The sequence below is a fragment of the Prionailurus viverrinus genome, chromosome C2 (genome assembly GCF_022837055.1).
Source record: "Prionailurus viverrinus isolate Anna chromosome C2, UM_Priviv_1.0, whole genome shotgun sequence".
NCBI lineage: Eukaryota > Metazoa > Chordata > Mammalia > Carnivora > Felidae > Prionailurus > Prionailurus viverrinus.
The window spans coordinates 41275223-41285580 of record NC_062569.1 but is presented as its reverse complement, the minus strand read 5'-3'; the positions used below and the strand labels follow the sequence as shown (position 1 = coordinate 41285580).

The window sequence follows — 10358 nt, the reverse complement described above, 5'->3', positions numbered from 1 at the left end:
AGTCAGTATCAGGGCAGCCGAACCGCCAGCCTGAGAGTTCATTGCTTTAATCACAAGCACAGTATAATTACTCAGCCATAGTTTTTTACTCTGTGTTCAGCCTAACAATTTACCATATATGTGAATTCATGCCTAGTATATCATATGCATGTATTGTGTATGTTGTAAGAAATAGAGTAGTATATTTAACAATGATCACGTACACTGATGTTGTAGCAAACCAATAAGAAAAAAATAGTATTTTCAATAATACATCATTCCATTTCTCAGTTGGGCATGACCTCTTCCTCCAAGACTGGTCTTCACAAACACTGATGAACCGATGGATGACATTGACAATAAAACAAAGTCCTTGGATCCAGTACCTCATGCTGCTCCTAACCACAGATGCCGTTTGAATTCACCAGTTACAATACCTGATGACCCTCCAGAATAGAATTCCCATTTTATACCTGGTAAGTTAAGTCTCCAGAAAGAATCTTTTCACCCCTGTAGAAAATGACACTAAGAGTTAAGTTGCTCATTTAGCTAATTACTTTATTGTTTCAATAAATAAATATTGAGTACCTACTGGATACCAAATACTTTACTAGATGTCAAGTAGAACATTCCTGCCTTTACATTGCTTGGAGTAGGAAGTTGTACAAACATTAATGGTATTCTGCATGCCGTAATGGAAATGTGAAGAGAATGTTGTAGGGACCCAGAAGACAGAGTAACTGACTGTGGGGTTAAAGGGAAGGCCTAACTGAGGAAGTCAAGTTTTATTGGCATGGTAGGGAGTTTCTCAATCAAAAAATAGGTGGGGAAGGGAGAATGTCTGGGAGAAAGAAAAACCTGTCCAAAAACACCAGGTCATGAAGGCCTAGTGGTGTGGTTGGGGCTTGAGGAAGGCCGACTGGATCAAAAGGCAGAAGTGCAGAGGTGGGGGTGACCGGTTTCCAGTGCTGATTAAGTAGTTTGGATCTTATCCTGGAGCCTTTGAGAGCCTGTAGATGCTTTTTAACAGGACATCAAGACTTTTTTTTTTTTTTTTTTTTTTTGGTGGGGAGAGAGGGCACAAGTGAGCGAGGGGCAGAGAGAGAAAGAGAATCCCACAAGGAGCAGAGAGAGAGGGAGAAGCAGAGCTCACCCGAAGTGGGGCTTGTGTTCACCCAAAACGGGGCTCGAGCTCACCCAATGTGGGACTCAAACTCAGGAACCGTGAAATCACAGCCTGAGCTGAAGTAGGTGCTTAACTGAGCCACCGAAGTGGGACATCAAGATTTTAGGGGCGCCTGGGTGGCTCACTCAGTGAAGTGTTGGACTTCTGCTCAGGTCATGATCTCTCGGTTTGTGGGATCGAGCCCCGCATCAGGCTTCTGTGCTGACAGTGCGGAGCCTACTTGGGATGTGCTCTCGCGCGTGTGCGCTCTCTCTCCCCCTCTCTCTCTGCCCCTTCTGTGCGCATACACTCTCTCAAAATAAATAAATAGACTTTTAAAAGAAGACTTTAAAGCAGATACTTGAGTATGGTTTTTCATCATTTTCTTCCCAGCTTCTGGCACATGGTCTGGTGCCTAAAGGGCACTCAATAAATGTCCAGTGAGTAAGTGATTGGATGTTTGATAAGATAGCTTTTGGGGCTAGTGTGAAGGAAACACTGGAACAGAGAGAAAGCAAGAAAAGCGAAACTAGTTGAGAAGTTACTACAGTAAACCCAACTGGATGAGGCTTCGTACCAGTAAGTATAAAGAAGAGGCAAAAGTTCACAGTTTGAAAAAAAAAAAACTATGAGATGATTGCAGAGATGTTATTTCATTCTAGAAATAAGATCCTTGTCACTGCTGGGCAGGAGATCAGCCTCCTTACTAGGCCTGCACTGATCCATCCTGGCTGAGGGAGGGGTGTGGTATTATTGCTTCTTTTAAGAGACATCTGATAAAAGAAGCAAAGTCTAAAGTCCTACCTTGATGGTACCCTCCTGCCAATTCATGATTTCGAGTGCTTCTCTTCTTAAGTATTGTGACTCTTTAAACAAATCTGGTTTCCTTGACTGTGACCTTACTTACATTGACCAAGTTAGAATTTAACAGACCCCCCATTGGGAGGAAATCAGTGTGAGAACCAGATGGTGAGGATATAAAGAAGTGACGGGGTCAGCAGCAATGTAGCATAGTCTTCAGATCACCATTTTGAAGTCAAGATGTGATTTCAAATCGCAGTGTTACCACTTGCTTTATCTATGTAAACTTAACAATAGTATGAAGAGTATAAAAATAGAACTTTGTGCAGAGCTCACTTTAAGCCACGTCCTGTGCTAACCCTGCAGCAGCCTTATGAGATGGGCCTAAAGAGGCTATCAAATTACCTCCTCTCTTCAACCTTAGTTTTTGCATTTGTGAAGTGAACTTGACTATCTCATAAAGCTTAAGAGGATTCAATGAGTTAGTAATCTGGAAATCCCCCTACTACGTTTTTGGGATGTGGTATTCCTTTCCCTCAGAAAATAGAAGCTCTGACTTTCTAGGAAGCCTCCATGTGACCCATGTAACATCCGTGTAAAAATTTATGCTAAGTTCCAATATATTGTAGTTACAGTCATGTAATTTTTTCATTTGTTTTTGAACACAGGGCCCCCAGCACCTACTGTCCCTCCTCTCGCATACTACCCAGGAGGCTTGCTAATAGGATACTGCTGTCTACATCAGCGCAGTGCCTTCCCCTTGTACCAGCCAACTGGTGGCATCCATTCTATACAGCACCAGCCTGGCAGATGTCCAGTGTGAAATGAGTCTGCTCCAACAGCATGGGTGCCAGAGCCAGTTCCTGTGCCAAACTGCCCTACTGGTCTGGAAGACTTAGTAGCTCAGGTACTCCACACAAATCCAAAATATCTTCCTGTGAAATATGACCTTGAGGATCCAACAGAAAAGAGACACAAGGCCGGATAGAGTGGACAAAGGTGGTGGGTCAGTGATGACAGAGGCCCAGTTTGTGAGGCTGTAGGAGCAGTGGTCCTGATTTCAGATTTGTGAAGGGGAAGCGTAAGTATAGGAATATTATTCGTGGGAAGACTGTGTATGGTTTTCATAAGGGATTAATGTTGAGTGGTAAGATATTTGAGATGTCCTCTTGAAGGAAATTAGAAAAGTAGGAATAGAAAAAGTCGACATAGATCCTAACTGGAGTGTCATTTAATTGGAAGAGTAAACATCAAGAAAGGCAACATGAAGGAACAGAACATTTAGTGACAAACTCATCAGGTGCCTTGGCCCCTTGCTTTCCCTCACCACCCATAATTTCATCACCTGCTCTAGCCCTCATAAAAATCTATTATTACCAAGTAAACATAAGGTGCCTACCAAGCATACATAGCTTCAAGCCAAGTCCATGAGGCCCTCTACCGTAAAGTGGTGATCCCCTAAACTCTGTTTAAAAATTGTGAACCCACTCTGAAACCCAGGTCCTAAAGTCAAGGGATAAGCAGATTTGGTTATAAACTCAAATAGCATAAACTCAAAAAATGTATCTAGTGAAACGGAGATACAGCTAGTATTGGAAACTCTTCTGTTATCCTGGCTCTTTTTGTTTTGGAAACCGGAGGTATTGAAGTTCATTATAAGCAAGGAACTCTAATTCAATGCTTCTCTTCCCACATGATCAATAAAATATTCCTTGAGGTTGACAAGTTCCTCTTTGCAGTTCTATATATTTAATCTTGTGCACTGAAAACTATTGATACAGTGCTATGGAGATGATGTGCGAAATGCAGTAAAATTGGATCAAGAAATTGGAATTTGTAGGAGCCAAGAATTTTATTAAACTATCCCTTTATAAAATAGCTATAAAATACACATGAAGTCATTAAAGTGCTAGAGTAAACCCCTTAACTATGTTAGAAGCTTATTGGATGCCTATAGTTAATAAATTTTAGAAAATCTTTTTTATGCTTGTACAATAATATAAGAATTTGACCTTGTAAGTCTGTGGTCTCCTAGACCATTTCCCCTTCTTTTAAAATTGCACAGCGTTAAAATTGTTTATTAAAGTTAAAAAAAGGTGTTCAGCTTCTTCCATTACCCTCACAAAGGTTAAATGATAGATATGATGGATTCACTTATCCCTTTCAGAAATGCGTGAGTTAAAAAACAAAACCAGAAACAAATAGAAAAGAAAACAAGGTTTAGGGCCAGATAATGTAGTGTTTGATTCTGTAGTTTTATCACCTCCTAGTTCTATAAACTTGAACAAATTTCATAACTAGTTGATGTTTCAGTTTCTTCTGCAAAATACTACTAATTCTCCCTACTCTATTGGGTGGTTCTGGGAACTGTTAATGTGTGACAGAGTTCCTGGAACCACTGAATGGATGAGGCAGTAATGATGCTATTTAGTTGAAATACCTCCTTGGGTGTGAATGCGAGGTACATACCCAGTCATTTTGCTCTATTTTCCCTAGACTCTCGAGATCTCATGAAATTACCAGGACTCCTCACAGGAATTCTGTCTAACACAGCAGGATTATATGGTTTCTGAGCCTGGAATTTGCCAGTGACTCCACTAGCTCCTAAAAGGATGGATCCTTAATAGCCACAGTGTTTTATTAGTAAACTTCTCCCATGTTAAAGGGCTTCATTTCATTAGGCTTTTTTGCCTACCAGTGGACATTTTATTAAAGAGTGAATATTTTTTATCTTTTAGCCCTAGATTTTAAGATCCTGGAGTTTTTTTAAATAGGACTGTAAATCATTTTGGTGGCCACTGTTGAAAAATCATGAGACATGTTTGGATCCCCTTACCTGGCTGTGCTTTCATACAGGAAAAGTCTTGAATGAAAAATAGATTATTTACTCTCTTGTAATTAAGTATACTATTAGACATTTATGTCCAGTTAAGTCACTTTCAATTTTGTTCATTTCAAAACCACTCATAACTCATTCAAAAAATATTTAAGGCAATAGGGCATTTCAGTCCACGTCCTGTGCCCAGAAGTTAGGAATGACAGAAAATTGTGTAAGATAGGATCAGTCTGTCCTCAAGGAGATTTCTTCCGCTAGAAGGATTCAAGAATCTTGGGAGTAATCCCTAAGTAAGACTAAGGTGAGAAATCTAATGATAGTCTGAATTTCCCTTTTCAGGAGAACACATTTCAGAAAGTTTCTTGTCCTGTCCTCTCATCCTGTTTATAAGCCTCTTGCCCTCCTGGACCCTCCTCTTATTACAAGGGAACACGTAGGGAAGAGCTTGGTGTGTAGTAACTCAAGTGAACAGAAAAATCAGAATGTTAATCTGTCAGAGGCACCTTGAAAATTTGATACTCCTGTGTGAGGTTCACCCTGGCTGATTCCTCTCCCTAAGCCACTGAGAAAATAGCATCGTATGTGGCTGGTCCGTGTTAAACCATCCTGAACTTCCTGAGCAACTCATCTGTAGGTGACATGTTAATGAGACCAGTGAATAGGAACTGAACTAGATACAATCTGTGTAAACACAGCTTTTTCTAGATGCTGTTAGTGTAGCAGGAAGATGATTTTCTGAAATTTTATTAGAAACATTATTAAATATTTTAGTCTTCTAGAGTAGAGCTGGAAGAAAGCGCCTTTCCTATCTAGACAGCTCTCCTTATATGTGGTCAGGTGCAAATAGGCTAATTTCACTTGACAAAATATATTTGTAAGTAATTAACATTGAAGATATGTTAAAAATTGATTGCTACGTTGTAATATATCATCAGTTTTTTCTCTAAGCCTAATTGTTTTAATGCTATTGTTTCTAACTTTCCTAATTAACTTTTTTTGTATCACATTAGTTGACAACATACCCATTCTTCCATATTTTGAACACCTGGAAAATATGTATACTTCAGTGGTGATCAGCAATGTTTGAATCAGCATTATTGAATATCCAGTTAGTTCTTCATATTGGCCATTTCTTAGTGGTTCAAAGAGAAAAGACTGTCCTAGAAACTAAAAAAGGGAATTTTTGTGTATAATTTTATTTATTTATAAATCATTTATTATTAGATCTAGATTGAAAAAGATCTTACATATTATCTGGTCACCCCCACTACACTTGTTCCCTCTTTCTGCCCCCATCATAGATATTATAGACAAGGGGGGAAAAGAATAGAGAAACTAAGGAACTTAGTGAGGGACAAGTGAATCTAGATTCACTGGAAGGGGGAAGAAATGAGCACAATAAACATGAAATATGTCCTCTATTCATCAGTAAAGTGTTCCTGACCCTTAAAGCAACAACTTTACACATTCATTTGGCTATGACATAAGGCCTTCTTGGTTCTTTTTTCTATCTGCAGTTTGTGATGACCTTGATCATCTTACCACATTTCATGTGCTGAATGATTTGTGATGCAATGTATAATTTTATTAAAATATTTTTAAAATTTATTTATTTAAATTCAAGTTAGTTGACATACAAGGTAGTAATAGTGGTTCATCACTTATTATTATAACAACCACTGCTCATCCCAACAAGTGCCTAATACCCATCAACCCATTTAGCCCATCCCTCCCATCTCTCCTCCAGCAAACCCCAGTATGTTCTTTGTATTTAAGAGGCTGTTATGGTCTGCCTCTCACTCTGTTTTGATCTTAGTTTTCCCCTTACCCTATGTCCATCTATTTTGTTTCTTAAATTCCACATATGAGTGAAATCATTTGATATTTGTCTTTCTCTGCCTGACTTATTTCGCTTAGCATAATATACTCTAGTTCCATCCAGGTGGTTGCAAATGGCAAGATTTCATTCTTTTTGATCACCAACTAACGTTCCAGTGTGTGTGTGTGTGTGTGTGTGTGTGTAACATATCATCTTTATCCACTCATCAGTTGATAGACACTTGGGCTCTTTCCATACTTTGGCTATCGTTGATAGTGCTGCTATAAAAACATTCAGGTGCATGTGCCCCTTCGAATCAGCACTCCTGTATCCTTTGCATAAATACCTGGCAGTACATTTGCTGGGTCATAGCATAGTTCTATTTTTAACTTTTGAGGCACCTCCATACTGTTTTCCAGAGTTTGCATTGCCACCAACAGTGCAAAAGGGTTCTCCTTTCTCTGCATCTTTGCCAACATCTGTTGTTTCCTGAGGTGTTAATTTTAGCCATTCTGACAGGGGTGAGGTGGTATCTCATTGTAGTTTTGATTTGTATTTCCTGATGATGAATGATAGGGAGCATCTTTTTGTGTGTCTGTTAGCCATCCAGATGTCTTCTTTGGAAAGTGTCTATCATGTCTTTTGTCTATTTCTTTATTAGGTTATTTATTTTTTGGGTGTTGAGTTTGATAAGTTCTTTATAGATTTTGGATACTAACCCATTATAAGATATGTCATTTGCAAATATCTTCTTCCATTCATTCAGTTGCCTTTTAGTTTTGCTGATTGTTTCCTTTGCTGTGCAGAAGGCGTTTATCTTGAAGAGGTCCTAATAGTTCATTTTTGCTTTTGTTTCCCTTGCCTCCAGAGATGTGTCAAGTAAGAAGTTGCTGTGGCCAAGGTCAAAGAGGTTGTTGTCTGTTTTCTCCTTTAGGATTTTGATGGCTTCCTGACTTACATTTAAGTCCTGTATCCATTTTGAATTTATTTTTGTGAATGGTATGGGAAAGCTTTATTCTCCTGCATGTCTCTGTCCAGTTTTCCCAGCACAATTTACTAAAGAGATTGTCTTTATTCCATTGGATACTCTTTCCTGCTTTGTCGAAGATTATTTGGCTATACATTTGTGAGTCCATTTCTGGGTTCTCTGTTTTGTTCCATTCATCTATGTGTCTGTTTTTGTGCCTGTATCATACTCTCTTGATTACAGCTTTGTAATACAGCTTACAGTCCAGATTTATGAAGCCTCTGTCTTTGTCTCTCTTTTTCTCATTACATTGACTATTAGGGGTCTTTTCTTGTTCTATACAAATTTCAGGATTGTTTGTTCTAGCTGGTGTTATTTTGGTGAATTCACCAGCTGGTGAATGCTGGTGTTATTTTGATAGGGATGGCTTTGAATGTATAGATTGTTTTGGGTAGTATCGACATTTTAACAATATTTTGTTCTTCCAGTGTAGGAGCATGAAATGTTTTTCCATTTCTTTGTGTCTTCTTAGTTTTCAACACACAGATATTTTACCTCTTTGGTTAGGTTTATTCCTGGGTATCTTATGGGTTTTGGTGCAGTTGTAAATGGGATTGATTCCTTGATTTCTCTTTCTGCTGCTTCATTATTGGTGTATAGAAATGCAACTGATATCTGTACATTGATTTTATATTCTATAACTTTGCTGAATTCAGGTATCAGCAATAGCAATTTTTTGGTGGAGTCTCTTGGGTTTTCCATGTAGAGTACCATGTCACCTGCAAAGAGTAAAAGTTTGACTTCTTTGTCAATTTGTATGCCTTTTGTTTCTTTTTGCTGTCTGATTGCTGAGGATAGGACTTTTAGTACTATGTTGAACAACAGTGGTGACTGTGGACATCTCTGTCATATTCCTGACCTTACAGAGAAGCTCTCAGTTTTTCCCCATTGAGGATGATACTAGCTGTGGGCCTTTCATTTATGGCTTTTATGATGCTGAGGTATGTTTCTTCTATTCCTACTTTCTTCAGGATTTTTATGAAGGAAGGATGCTCTATTTTGTCAAATGCTTTTTCTGTATCTATTGAGAGGATCCTATGGTTCTTATCCTTTCTTTTATTAATGTAGTGTATCACATTGATTGATTTGCAAATATTGAACCAGGAATAAATCCCACTTGATCACGGTGAATAATTCTTTTAATGTGCTTTTGTATTAAATTTGCTAGTATCTTGTTGAGAATTTTTGCATCCAGGTTCATCAGGGAAATTGACCTGTAATTCTCCTTTTAATGGAGTCTCTGGCTTTGGAATCAAGGTAATGCTGGCTTCATAGAATGAGTTTGGAAGCTTTCCTTCCATTTCTATTTTTTTGCAACGGTTTGAGAAGAAGAGGTATTAATTCTTCTTTAAATGTCTCGTAGAATTCCCCTGGGAAGCCGTCTGGCCTAGGACTCTTATTTGTTGGAAGATTTTTGATAACTGATTCAATTTCTTTGCTGGTTATGAGTCTGTTCAATTTTTTCTTTTCTTCCTGGTTCAGTTTTGGTAGTAGGTGAGTGTCTAGGATTTTGTCCATTTCTTCCAGATTGCCCAGTGTGTTGGCATATAATTTTTCGTAGTATTATCTTAGAATTGTTTGTATTTCTGTGGTATTGGTTGTGATCTCTTCTCTTTCATTCGTAATTTTATCTATTTGGGTCCTGTCTTCTTGTTGATAAGTCTGGCTAGGGGGTTATCAATGTTGTTTATTCCTTCAAAGAACCAGCTTTTAGTTTCATTGATCTGTTCTACTGTTTCTTTGTTTCTGTATTGTTTATTTCTGCTCTAATCTTTATTATTTCCCTTCTTCTGGCATTGGGCTTTATTTGCTTCTCCTTTTCTAGCTCCTTTAGGTGTAAGGTTAGGTTGACTATTTGGGACCTTTCTTAAAAGCTTCTTGAGATTAGGCCTGAACTGCAGTGTACTTTCCTCTTAGGACTGCCTTTGCTGCATCCCAAAAGGTTTGGACTGTTGTATTTTCATTTTCATTTGTATCCATGTATTTTTTTATTGCTTCTTTAATTTCCTGGTTAACCATTCATTCTTTACTAGGATGTCCAAATATTTTCATGTGGCTGAATTCAAGTTTCATAGCGTTGTGAGCTGAAAATATGCATGGTATGATTTCAGTCATTTTGTACCTATTGAGGGCTGACTTGTGACCCAGTTTGTGATCAGTTTTGGAGAATGTTCCATGTGCACTTGAGAAGAATATTATTCTGCTGCAATGTTCTGAATAGATCTGTTAAGTCCATCCAGTTCAGTGAGTCATTAAGAGCTGTTGTTTCCTTTTTTATTTTCTGCTTAGATGATCTGTCCATTGTTGTAAGTGGAATATTAAATCTCCTACTATTATGGTATTATTACCACTGAGTCTCTTTATGTTTGTGATTAATTGCTTTATATATTTGGGTGCTTTCAAGTTGGGGGCATAAATATTTACAATTGTTGGATCTTCTTGATGGATAGATCCCTTAATTATGATAATGCCCTTCCTCATCTCTTGGTATAGTCTTTGTTTTAAAATCTAGTTTGTCTGATATAAATATGGCTAGTCTGGCTTTCCTTTGGCCTCCTTTAGCATGATAGATGGTTCTCCATCTAGATAGATAGATAGATAGATAGATAGATAGATAGATAGATAGAGGTTCTCCATTCCCCTACTTTCAATCTGCAGGTGTTCTTAGGTCTAAAATGAGTCTCTTGTATACAGCGTTTGGATGGATCTTGTTTTTTTAATCCATTCTGCT

At 38.2% G+C, this 10358-nt stretch overlaps 1 pseudogene; it reads left to right on the top strand.

Moving 5' to 3' along the window:
- The first annotated feature begins 322 nt into the window (after window positions 1-322).
- Window positions 323-10358, top strand: part of LOC125175320 (phospholipid scramblase 4-like) — a 56957-nt pseudogene continuing 46921 nt past the window's right edge.